The following is a 13,980-nucleotide window of genomic DNA, read 5'->3' on the forward strand; positions in this document are numbered from 1 at the left end:
ATTTATACTTCTCCGCATTGGATGGGAAAGAAACCTTGATATGGTATTTCTTGGCTCACTGACCAACTTTGACCTTCTCTGTACGTGAACCCGGGATTTGTGTGTGTGCCTCTGGTTAGAGAAATCACCTATGAAAATGGGAAAGTAAGTCATTGACATTTGAGGCCAAGCCTCAAATCTTACATCATTAAATCTCAAAAGCAAGCCACCCACAAAATTTGATGTAAATAGTTTGCACCGCGTCTGATTACATTATGTTCCACTCTTGCCGTAAAATAAATTACATTAACAAAAAATGGCAAAGGTCTAAACAATTTATTATGTGTAAAAATCTGAAAACTTTGTAGTCTTTTGCTTCTTTACATTCACTACATGTTATTTTTCACCGTCTTAAAGCTCTCCATATTCTATGATTCGATCCAGAACCTGAACACGGCTTGTCCTGCTCCATGGTTTATTTGGGAAGATACACAGTTTCCAGTTGAGCAGGATATCACTATTCTGTAAGTTAGGATGCTCCATTTACAGTCCGGATGCAAAATGAGATGGCTGAAACTTTAAGATGAAAGCTCAGTCCCATAAGCGTGTTAATTTGAGTGCTGTAATGCTGCAGTCAATCATGCGTTAAAATGCACTACTGTTGGGAATAATTGATTGGAACTCCATGATATGTCACCCTATGGAATGGGGGGAAAAAGTTAACCAAGTGTGACCGATAGGTGTTTGAAAATGCACAAAAATAGGAAAACCACTGATAAGTTCCAGTTTAACTAAATAACTGAATATCGAGACATTACCATGAATTCATCATAGATAGGTAGGACAGAATTTATCCAAGATCGAGGAAAGCAAATACAAAACTGCTAAATCCAGCATTAAAAAAACAAAAGGAAATGGGACAATTTATTACACAAATTGAAATATGTTGTGGAAATGCACTGTTTGCTTCCTCTCTTCATTTTATTTATTTGCCTTCAGTACAATTCAAATCAACAGGGAAAAGAAAATACTGTATTGGATGAACCTTGCAGTGAGCAGGCAATAGATTAAAGGGCACCTTTCATAAAGCAATGATGGAATAGCTGCTTAGGAACACATATAACAATGATTATAATACAATGGACAGCAATAAATAATGTAAATTAACTGGAATATACAAAATATAAAATTTATACACACGATTAAATACCTTGGAGTTGCACAATTAATAAGTTCAGGTTGCAGAGTGCTAAGTGTTTTCACAGTAGCTTAAAAGAATCATTGCTAATTAGTAGATTTAAAAAGAGAAAGAGAGGGGGAAATTGTGAGCAGAACAGTATGTGCAACAGTCTGTGGAAGACAAATTAAAATTGTGAAAATATGTCTGAATTAGTAACAGAATTAGCTAATGAATTAATGCCCAAACTGAAAGAGGAAAGTTTGGTAAGTGTCAGATTTAAGAGACTGCTCCTGTGGCAATGGAAATGATAAAGAAAAGTGGAGCTATGCAGAGTCTATAGACTATTTTACACTTTTATTGCGAAGTGGACTTAAATGAAACAGAAGTAAAATATTGTGGATGCTGGGAATTGGAAATTAAAATCTGAAAATGCTGGAAATACCCAGCACGTCAGGGCAGCATCAGTGGAAAGTGTAACAAAGTTGTTTCAGGTTCACGAGAACTGGGAAAAGTTAGAAAGTAATATGATTTAAACAATTGAAAAGGGAGGGGGGAGGGACGGTGGAAAAATAAGGAAGATCTCTGATAGGGTGTTAAATGACAAAAGAGCTGGTGATTCTGAGCCAAAACAAGTGGTATTAGGACAAGGAAAGGTGAAAAGGATGAGTTCAGAGGAGATGCGAATGACAGAACAATAAACACTAAAGCAAGAACCAAAGGAAAACAGGAATAAATCCAAAGCCTGAATAGAAAATAGAAACAAATTAGGGTAAGGGGTTATGGTCTGAAATTGTTGTACGCTGTGTTGTATTGGAAAGCTGTAAAATTGAAAGATATGTTGGGGGGAGATTCTCCTGGGAGATTCAAGCGGAGGCTGTTTCACGGGCTACCTGCTGGGTGCCATGGTCTCCGTGAGTTTCCAGTAGTCGGATTTCCGGCAATGTCAGCTCTACGCCAGAAATTGGCACGGAGTTGCATATATTATTTAAACAAGCTATTAAATACAACTTAAATATCATTATGGGTCTGAGGCTAGTGGACTGATGTCTCCAGGCCCACTAACCTCTCCCCGCACACACAACCCCCCCACCTCCCCCCGAAACCCCTGCTCCCCCCAGCCCTGCCAGGTGCGTTTCACTCCAGCAGGGTTTACTATAGCTCACCACTTGCAGGGAGTTGGTAGCCGGACCCCGCTGGAGGTAAGGTGGGGTCATTGAGGGTCCCCAGACTCTTGGAGGCCAGAGGGAAGGAAGGGGCAAAGTGCCAATGCCCAAAGACACCTTGGCACTGCCCAATGGGTATCAGGCAATGCCAAGGGGGTGGAGCCTAATGGGAACAAGGCTTACTGGGGGAGTGGGGCCTCTGGGGGCAATTGGTGCGGGGAGGGGATCCTGCTTCAAACTTGCAGTTGGGATCACAAGCAGAGGGAGGGAGTCCAGCGATCTGAACCTGGCATTGAGGTGGGGGGAGGTGGACAGCCTGTTGGGAGGGAGGGGCATTAGAACTGCTAGGGTGAGAGACCGGGGCTGTCGATGGGGATTGGGAGATCAGGGTGGCCAGGGCGGTGGGGAGGGGGGGAAGGGAGAGAACAAGGCAGGCCAGAGCAAGGTGGGGGGGGTGGTGATTTGAAGCTGGCCCAAACATGTTTGAGAAGCCAGCAATTGGGCCATGAGGGAGTCGGAGGGCCAGCGATGCATGGTAGCTGTGCCAGCCAGTGATCAAGCTGGCCAGCGATCGGGAGGCCCACAATGCAGGGCTACTTCACATGTACCAATCTCGGCGATGTCAGATTGCTGCATACGCGGTGTCCCACTCAGGCTTCTCCAGCAGGTATAGGCCCCACCCACTGCATTTTTGTGAAATTCACGCCAGTACACTCTGTGATGCACAGAGTATGGGAGATCCATTTTGAAAGTCCCGCTGAAAAAAAGGGCGAGATTTACTCTAGTTTTTAGGGGCATGCAGCACTTAGAATTTGTTTGGAGAATCACCATCGTTGAACTTCATTGGAACATTTCAGGAGGCCAAGGGCGGAGAGGTCAGTGTGAGAACCACCAGGCAAAAGACAGACAATCGGAAGTGCAAGGTCATGCCTGCAGGCTGGAGAGAGATGTTCTGCGAAGTGGTCACACAGTCAATATTTGGGGGCATCCGCAGTATTTGGTCTCCTCAGTGGAGAACAGACCACACTTTGAGCAATGATGACAGTATGCCAAATTGAAAGTACACACCTAGGATTAGTGATTGGAGCTTTGGACAGTGGGAAGAGAGGAGGTGAAAGAGTGTTGCATTTCTCATGTTTGCATGAAAGGTGTTATGGGAAGGGGAGGCATGTTGTAACTGAGTGAGAAGTGGGTTAATGTGTTACCAAGACACTGGTCCCCCAGCAGAGTGCTGAAAGAGGGTGGGAGAGGATGATTTACCAGTGATACTGTGCTGCAGATGACGGAAGTAGAAAAAGGATGATCCATTGAACACAAAGGCTGATAGTGTAGAAGGTGTGGGCAAAGGGAACATCATCATCATTCCGGGAGGGACGAGAAGAGGCGAGAGCAGAAGTGCCGGAAATGGGACTGACACCCTTGAAGGCACAAACAATTATGATAGGATGGGAATCCTTGGTTGAGAAGAAAGAATGATGCATTAGAAGCAAAAGACAGAAAGTGCTGGAAATATTCAGTAGGTTTTGGCAGCTTCAATAGAGGGAGAAAGAAAATTAGCATTTAAAGTTGAATATGACTTCTTCAGAACTGAAGGAGGGTAGAAATTTGATGGATTGTATGCTGTTGAAAGGTGGGATGGACATCCCAATCTCTTGCTAAGACAGTCACAGCTGCTGAACCTCGGGCATGGTCAGCCAAGTGGGATATTGTGAAACAGCACTGAAGTGGTATCCTTTCCAAAGGCATTGCACCTGCTTGAAGAGCTACTGGAGGAGTCAAGCTCTCACGTGAGTGCCTTGACCTCTCAGGTCTTCATACTGATATCTATGCAAGTGGAAAGAGTGCCATCTGCATGGAGCATTGGCCACATCAGAACAATAAATGCATGCTAGCCCTTAACAATGCCCTGTGCATTGTCATCAAGTCTGCCAATTTAAATAGGATCAAGGAAAAACCTGCCTGGTTACTTAGCACCTCACTGAAGTTTATAGACGTGCTCTCCAGTTCTTGGCAAGCAGAAAAGTGTGGGTAGGACATAAGGGGGAAGTTGGAGAAAGGATACATGGAATTGGTGATTCTGCTCAAAGCAGTAAGTTCATAGGCCAGGCAGAGCCTTTCATGCTGCCTGCTTATTTTTTCTAAAAAATCTTCACAGGGTTACAAATACAAGGGAAGTATTGAGAGCTTCTGCTAATGCTCATGCTTCCAACCCAATGACTTAGTCTGTCCCTGCAGAGGTGAGGGTGAAACAGTCTTTGACAGAGTCCACACAATCACCAAAACACTGAAGGTGTTGGCCAAGAATATCTGAGCAGTCCAAGCAGGGGTGCAGGCAGCCTACCTTCAACTCTGCTAAAGCTCCAGGAGTTACATGATGTGCCAGTAACAGAAAAAGGAAAAGGAAGGATGTCTAGTTGCAAACGAGTATTCATTTGGATGTTTAACACTGTGACCTGATCATTTTTATATGCAACGTTTATGAACCATAAACTTTATTTTAAAGCTCATTATCCCTTTCTCCCTATGTTTGCCTTCCACCTGGCAAGTGGCCTCGCCTTTGTATAAAATTGTGTGACAGGAGTGACAGATGAGCAATGGATATCTGGGAGAGGGATGGATTATTACTAATAAGATAACTTTGCCCTGGGGACACAATGGGTTCATAATTGATGTTTCAGTATGTCCCAATCAGTCTGTCCCAAGCATCCCAGGCAACTGAATATGTCCTCACCACACTTGGTTTGTGTTCCTCCTCTGAAATGCAGAATATTGAATACCTTTCTACTCCTGGAACTCCAGTCCTTATTCCATTAATGTGCAATGAGACAGGATAAATGAATTACCTCATTGTAGAGGATCTTTTTTGTAAGAGTAATCATAATGTGAGAATTTCATATTCAATTTGAGGGTGAGCAACATGGGTCTGAAACTAAAGGCTAAAACTTAAAGACAATTAAAAGGATATGAAAACAGACTTGATAAAGCAGAATGGAAAAGTAGATTAAAGGGTAAAATGGTAGAGAAATAACAGCAGATATTTAAGGATGTACTTCGTAACTCTAGCAAAAATATATTCCATTAAGAAAGAAAGACTCAACTAAAAGGATGCAGCATCCTTGACTAAGGAGTTTAAGGATGGTACCAAATTGAAAGAAAAGACATTCAACAGTTATTGGCAGGCCAGAAGATTGAGAAAAGTTTTGAAGCCAGCAAAGGATGACTTAAAACAGAGAGGGAGAAAATAAAGTATGAAAGAAAACTAAGAAGAAATACAAAAGCAGGTAGTAAAATCTTCAGCAAGTATATGAAAAAGAAAAGAGTAGCAAAGATGAATGTAAGTCCATTGGAGATTGAGATTGTGGAATTAATCAAAAATAGAAAATGCTGGAATATCTCAGCAGGTCTGACAGCATGTCATGAGAGAATAGAGCCAATGTTTGTTGGCTGTTTTTATTTCAGATTCCAGCATCTGCAGTATTTTGCTTTTAATTGAGGAATTAATAATGGGAAACACGGAAATGGCAGACACTTGGAAGAAGCATTTTGTATCTGATTTCAAAGTAAATGGAATAAAAGGCATCCAAAGAATGGTAGGAAAGCACAGGGCAAAGGGGATAGAGGAACTTAAAACAATAATGAACCTGGAGAGAAAAGTATTAGGAAAGCAAAAGGGACTAATGGTTAACGAGACCACTGGATGTGATGGACCGCAGCCAAGATTCTTAAAAGGAATGTCTGCAGAGATAGTGGATGCATTGATTGCAAATCTTTTAAAATTCCACAGATTCTGGAAAGGTCCCAGTGAATTGGGAAAACCACAAATTTATCACAGGAAATCAAAACCAGAAAATTACTGGCCACTTGGAAAAATGCTAGGATCCATTCTTCAGGTCATTGCAGGGCATTTGGAAAATTGTAATACTGTTGAAGAGACTCAGCATTCCGTTGTGAAATGGATATCATGTTTGAAAAATGTAAAATGGGCAGTACGGTGGCTAGCACTGCTGTCTCACAATGCCAGAGACCTGGGTTCAACTCTGACCTCAGGTCAATGTCTGTGTGGAGTTTGCGCATTCTCCCCTTGTCTGCATGAGTTTCCTCTAAGATGTGCAGGTTAAATGGATTGGCCATGCTCAATTGCACCTTAATGTTAAGAGACTGGCTAGAGTAAGTGTATGGAGTTATGGGGATTGGACCTGGATGGGTGGTGCAGACTAGATGGGCCGAATGGTCTCCTTCTGCACAGTAGGATTCTATGAATAGGGTGTAACAAGCAGGTTGGATATAGGGGTATCAGTGGATATAGTGGATTTTTCACCCTCCTGTGAATGCTCCAGTCGCAATCCGAGAGATTTTGCATGCCCTCTAATCTTTACAATTCAAGGTATTTTGACAGATACAGCCAATATCACCATGTGGATGTGAAGGCCCTAACATTTACGAGGAGGCAGGTAGGGAGTGGAGGAAGCACGTTTGTTGAAAGGAAACCCAGAAATTACAGGAATATAAACACCCTGATGAATTTAACAACAGGAACTCATTATCACTTTTCACTCCATTTCCAATAGCCCACTCGGTTGACAGGCTGGCTAGTTGCTGGATAGGAAAGGCATAGATAGGAAACCACAGGCAGAGCCCATTGGGAATGCCCCAGTAACAAGGAACAACCGTAGGGCAAAGGTGTTCAGACCAGCAAATGGGGCCAGTCGAAATGAGCACTGTGGAAATGAGGTGCAGGAGGGGTTGACCAATTGCAGCAGAAAATTTGCATGAAGGGCTAACGGAAGAAATGCAGTTCTTACTGACCCACAAACAGTGCTATAAACATTATTTGATCCAACTGTTGCCATCTGCATTTTGCTGCTGAAAGCATGACTTAAGTATCACAATGTGATGTTCTGCCTCTCCATAACAGAACGCTGAAATGCTTTTAGAATAGTGGTACCTAGGTGATGGGTTGCAGTTGGGTTCTTCAATTTTTAACACTCTTAGCAAGTCCCCACCACACCCGTTCCCCCCCCCCCCCCAGCCCCCCCGCCACGCCCCCAAACAAACATCTCTTTCCCGCCCAGTGAGGCAAAAGTTAAAATTGACCCATGTAATTTCTTTGGAAAGTTGTCTTACCCCCAGTCACTGGAAGAAAAGAAATTATTCAGCTGGGGCAGATGCAGGTGTGTTTGCACTGGGGAAGGGCTCAGTGGACCCATGCTCATCCAAGGAGGATCGTGTATCGGCAGCCCTCAAGTTTCTTGAGCATGTTGAAGGAACTACCTAAATTCTATCTACCCGTCCACATCCTAATCTGGGTGAAAGTCATCCAACATCACAACCAGTGTACAGGTGAAGCAAGGCACGGGAATAATAGTTTCGAGATGTAATTGATTTTTAAAAAATTGATTATCAGGAAATGGGCATCACAAAAAAACACATAAATATTGGCCTCTGCTTGAGTCACTGCAGTTTATGAGATAAAAGGAGATCCACAATGCTGTTACAGGAAGGGAGTTGAAAGATTTTGATTCAGTGACACAGAAAGAATAATGGGATATTTGCAAGTCAGGGACAGTGTAACTTAGAGAGAAATTTGCTGGTGGTGATAGATCCCTACAGCGCAGAAAGAGGCCATTCAGCCCATCGGGTTTGTACCAACTCTCTGACAGATCATCTTACCCAGGCCCTATCTCAAAACCACACATATTTACTCCGTTAATTCTCCTAACCTGCACATCTTAGGGCACTGAGGGGCAATTTAGCATGGCAATCAACATAATCTGCACATCATTGGTATGTGGGAGGAATGATGTGAAGATGCCAGTGTTAGACTGGGGTAAACACAGTAATAAGTCTCACAACACCAGGTTTATTTGGTAGCAAAAGCCACTAGCTTTCGGAGCCCTTGCTGCTCCTTTGTCAGGTGAGTGGGAGCTCTGCTCACAAACAGGACATATATAGACACAAACTCAATTTACAAGATAATGGTTGGAATGCAAGTCTTTACAGGTAATCAAGTGTTAGAGGTACAGACTGTGTGAGTGGAGAGAGGGCTAAGCACAGGTGAAAGCGATGTGTATTGTCTCCAGACAGGACAGTTAGTGAGATTTTTCAAGCCCAGGCAAGTTAGGGGGGTTACAGATAGTGTGACATGAACCCAAGATCCCAGTTGAGGCCATCCTCATGTGTGGAACTTGGCTATCAGTCTCTGCTCAGCAATTCTGCACTGTCGTGTTTCATGAAGGCCACCTTGGAGAACGCTTACCCGAAGATCAGAGGCCAAATGCCCATGACCGCTGAAGTGTTCCCCAACAGGAAGAGAACATTCTTGCCTGCTGGTTATCGAGCAGTGTTCATTCATCCGCTATCATAGCATCTGCATGGTGTCCCCAATGTAACATGCCTTGGGACATCCTTTCCTGCAGTGTATTAGGTAGACAAAGTTGGCCAAGTTGCAAGAATATGTGCGGTGTACCTGGTGAAAGGTGTTCTCATGTGAGATGATGGCATCCGTGTCGATGATCCAGCATATCTTGCAGAGGTTGCTGTGGCAAGGTTTTGCGGTGTTGTGGTCACTGTTCTCCTGAAGGCTGGGTAGTTTGCTGTGGACAATAGTCTGTTTGAGATTGTGGGGTTGTTTGAAAGCAAGAAGTGGGGGTGTGAGGATGGCCTTGGCGAGATGTTCGTCTTCATCAATGACATGTTGAAGGCTCTGGAGAAGATGTCATAGCTTCTCCGCTCTGGAGAAGTACTGGATGTCCGGGCCTATGGCACTGTGAGATAGCAGTACTAACCACTGTGTCACCACGCCTCCCCTGTGATGTTCTGATAGTACACTAATTAACCTGTTGCCCTTGAGGTCACAGGTTTGGAAGGTGCTGCTAATGGAATGAGATGAGATCTGACATGATCATATTGAATGGTGGAGCAGGCTTGAGGGGCTAAATGGCCTACTCCCACTCCTAGTTGTTATGTATTTCCACTGAAGCAGCCTCAGTGACAATAATTCATTACTGAAACAGCCTAACAAGCTAATTATTGGCTTCACCCTTTAAAGAGCCAACTTCAATTTATTTGCATTTTAACCATCTTTTATGCCAATGCTTTTTAGGAGCTTGTGTGCTTGCTTCAAAATCTAACATTTAGCTGCAGTTGTTTAATAAATTCTTTATGTCAAAAAATGATCAGCAAATGCCAAAAGTTGTTGGGAGTTGAGAATTCCCTGAGGTGTTGCATGCTCCAAAGTAGATTCCATATCTGTCAAAGGATCAAAAAAACTGCACAGATTGGGACAACAGCAACTTATAACAACAACAATTTAAATCAATAATATTAAATATATATATAATATATATAATATATATTGTATATAGATTACAGAGTGCTCCATCCCAGCAGTAAGAGTTTACAGGATATTTTACATGCACTTAAAAGACTTTAAAAATTATGTTGTCCAGAGCTTAATTTGTAATCAGATCCTCAATGGTGCAAGTCATAGAACTTAATTTCTGACACTGAACACAAGAGGCCCTCTGCTCCAACTCATCCTACTCCTCTCCTACTTGCCATGGGCTTCAGTTATGTAGTGTGTTCTCTCAATTATATCCCGCTCAGCTTCTAATTCCACAACTTCCCCCAGGTTTTCCTTCTCCGTTACTGCAACAGGAATGAGTGACATGGCATGATTATAAGTGATGCACCCTCTGTTCAAGGTGCTGTAAGCTGCTTTCCCTCAAGCTACCCCACAGTAGCACAATGAAAATAAAACATTTTTTGAAATCTGCAAAGATTTGGGAGAAGGTATTTCAGCGACCAGTAGAATGGTGTTTGGGAAGAGCAAGTGTTAATGTGGGACTGGAGAACAGTACTGCCTACAGTATGGTGTAGAGAATCACATGATAGTAAATTGTGTGCTGTAGAGTCTGGTAGGAGTCAGCATGGAGATAGCACCCATGTAGGGCTATACCTTAGAGATGTATATAGTCATGTGTTACCACTAAACCCTCTGGTGGAGTTTTCCCATCACACCCGCCACAGGAGTCATAGCGGGTGGGACATGGACCATGCAAAGGTTTTTAGACCTTAAATGGGATTTTCCAGCTTTTGGGAGGCGCAGTTGGAAAATCCGGTCCTCTATGTTCAACCATACAAGCCTACAGAGGTCTTAGTGAGACACCAAAAACCTTGATCATGTTTGGCAGTGAAGGATGGACAGATCTTGAGAAAGGCCTTAAATACCACCAATAAAGCATAGAAGGGGTAAGGAGATCCCAGAGAGAGAGAAACAGGAGACCCCAGACCAAGGGACTCAGGAGACCCCAAGCCGAGAAGACAATATCCAAGCAAAATATAAGATAGTCACAGACAATAAAGCCCAAGAGCCAAAGAATTGAGTGTAGAGAAGGAAGAGGCTGTGAAACAGCTGAAAGGTTTAAAAATACAGCTCTCTGAAAATGACAACACGTTATCCAAAATGTAGTGCAGGGTGAGCAGATGACTAGAAATGACTTACCGCTAGCTGATATAACCCAAAATAAATAAAAATGCAAAAACAGAATGAAATTGTTCCGGAGGAAAATGTTTGTATCAAAGCTGAGTTGAAGGAACTCAATGGAAAGTATAGCCCAGCACAACGGCAGGTAGAAAATGTACTCAAGGGAACATTAAAAGACTGATTGAAGAATCAATACATGGAAAAACCTTTGGAATCAAAAAATATGTTGAATGCTACTTCAGATAAAGCTGCTTTGGAATTATCAGTAGCAACAAAAGTGCAACTGAGTTGGCAAGAGGTCCACAAGAAAATAAGCAATTGCAAGAATAGCTAATTGCTCTTCAATATCAAATGCAAAATAATACATAACTTTTCAGTAACATGAAGAAATGAAGACTGTCTTGAACTGCAGAATGTTTGAACAGTAGAAAAAAACTCAAGGAGATTCTGTTGAATTACAAGAAAATTCAAGGGAAAGCAATTGACTTTACAAAGAAAAAGAAAATATGTTGAAGAACTTTCACTTGTTACAAGCATCCTTCAGGTCAAAATTTGTTCCTTTGGAAAATTATAAAGATTAGCAAAATAAATTTAATGTCACTCTAAAAAAACTGAAGAACCAGATGGCAGAGAAGACTCAACAATGCACAATACTCCAGGAGGAAAGCAAGAGGTAAAAGGAAGAGACTGATGAACTGAAAAACCAGCTTAAAAACAAGAGGAGGCTTTGCAAGGAAAAGCTATGAAAGTTTCCAAACTGCGAGCAGAAATTGAAGCTATGAATAGCATGATTACAGAACTGAAACAAGTTAAGACATGGAGACAAACCTGGCCAACTATGAAACAAAAATAAAGGTCAAAGCATTATTGCAGACAGAGAAAGAAAACAGAAAAAAGTTTGGAAAGTGAAAATCAGGTTCTGAGATTCATGGAATCAGAAGAATAAGTAGTGAATGCTTCACATGTACTGAGAGCCATTATAGTCATTGAAAAATGACATGGCTGAAAGAGAAGTAAAGAACATAGAATGTCAAGGAAAAGTTGAGCAATTGTAGATGAATGTAGAAGTTCTCACAAAGGAGAAAATTACAAACAATAATGAGACAGAGTACAGGAATGAGAAAGAGAAGATGGGCTTGTTAATGAATGAATTCAAACTTGATGAAAATCAAGTGTCAGAGCTTCCATTAAATATTGTGAAAAATACCTAGAACAGGAATTACTGATAAATATGGACAGTTGGTTGAAAGCAGAATTTGCAGCAAAGATGATGAAACTCTTAAAGTTTGATCCAATATAAAGAACATGCAAAATGAAACAGGCAATATGGCGGAGTGAATCCAGACACTAAAAGCAGATAACTCTGAAATAAAGACAATTGAACTTACCAGAGTGGTTGTTCAGCTGAATGAAAGAATTCATAAATTTGAAAAAGGATTGGAAAATAAGAGAGTGAGCAGATATTTAGTTGAAAAAGTGGGAAAAAAAGGTTCCATTTTTGAAATGTCCAGATCATGGTAGACTTCATGGAAAAAGAAAATCCAAGTCCATTTTCAGAATGAGTGGAGTGAACATTCCTGTTGGAAAGAATGGGACAAATCCTGGGTGTCCAAACAAAGAAATTCAGCTGTTAATGAACAGAAATTTAACTCAATGGAGAGTGAAAAGTGAATCAAATGGAGTCAACCAGGTACCGGAAACATTGAATACTTACAATTTCAATGCCAAACGACAAAATCAACTCAAAGCAACTGAGACTACCATTCATCCAAATTTCACAAGAATAGGATCCGGAAGCATCAAGCGCAATGTGGTTGACTCTCAACTGCCCTTTAAAGTGGCCTGGCAGCCCACTCAGTTGTATCAATCACTACAAAGTCTCAACAAGGAAATGAAACTGGACAGACCACCTGGCATTTACTTAGGCATCGGAAAAGACAACAGCAAAACAAACAGCTCTATCAAACCTGCAAAGTCCTCCATATTAACATCTCATGGCGAGTGCCAAAATTGGGAGAGCTATGTCACAGACTCGTCAAGCAATAGCCTGACATAGTCATTACATTCTTAATCATACCTTACAGATAACATCCCAGATACCATCATTACCATCCCTGGAAATGTCCTGTCCCACCGGAGGACAGACCCAGCAGAGATGGCGGCGCAGTGGTATACAGTCAGGAGGGAGTTGCCCTGGGACTCCTTACCATTGGCTCTGGACCCCATGAAGTATTATGGCTTCAGGTTAAACATGGGCAAGGGAACCTCTTTCTGGTTACTCCATACTGTCATCCTTTGGCTGATGAATCAGTACTTTTCTACATTGAGCCACACTTGGAAGAAACACTCAGAGTGGCAAGGGAGCATAATGTGCTCTGTGTGGGGATTTCAATGTCCACCACTAACAGCGGCTCGGCAGCAGTAGTACTGATAGAGCTGGTCCGGTCCTAAAGGATAAAATTGTTAGATTACATCTGTGGCACATGGGGAGTGAACATACTGTGCCTCATCCTCACCAATCTGCCAACAGCAGATGTATCTGTCAATGACAGTATCAGTAGGAGTTATGACCACGCAATCCCTTTGGAGACAAAGTCCCGCCTTCACATTGAGAATAACCTTCATTTTGCTGTGTGGTACTATCACCGTGCTAAATGGGACAGACTTCAGACCGATCTAGCAACTCAACATCTCATCCATGAAGTGCTGTGGGCCATCAACAATAGCAGAATTGTACTCCAGCACAATCTACAACCTCATGGTCCGGCATATCCCCCGCTCAACCATTACCATCAAGCCCGGGGATTAATCCTGGTTCAATGGAGCATGCTGGAGGGCGTGTGAGAAACAGCACCCAGGCATACCTAAAAATGAGGTGTCAACCTGGTGAAACTACCAAACAAGACTACTTGAATGCCAAATGGCAGAAACAGCAAGTGATAGAGATAAGCAATCTCACAGCCAATGAATCAGCTCTAAGTCCTGCCACATCTGTCATGAATACACACACTGGAGGAGGCTCACAAATATCCCCATCCTCAACGATGGAGGAACCCAGCACATTAGTGCATAAGACAAGGCTGAAGTGTTCACAGCAATTTTCAGCCAGAAGTACCGAGTGGATGATCCATCTCAGCCTTCTCTCGTGACCCCAGCATCACAGGTGCCAGTCT

This window comes from Carcharhinus amblyrhynchos, chromosome 11, assembly GCF_965287045.1.
Source record: "Carcharhinus amblyrhynchos chromosome 11, sCarAmb.v2.hapA, whole genome shotgun sequence".
Classification (NCBI taxonomy): Eukaryota; Metazoa; Chordata; class Chondrichthyes; order Carcharhiniformes; family Carcharhinidae; genus Carcharhinus; species Carcharhinus amblyrhynchos.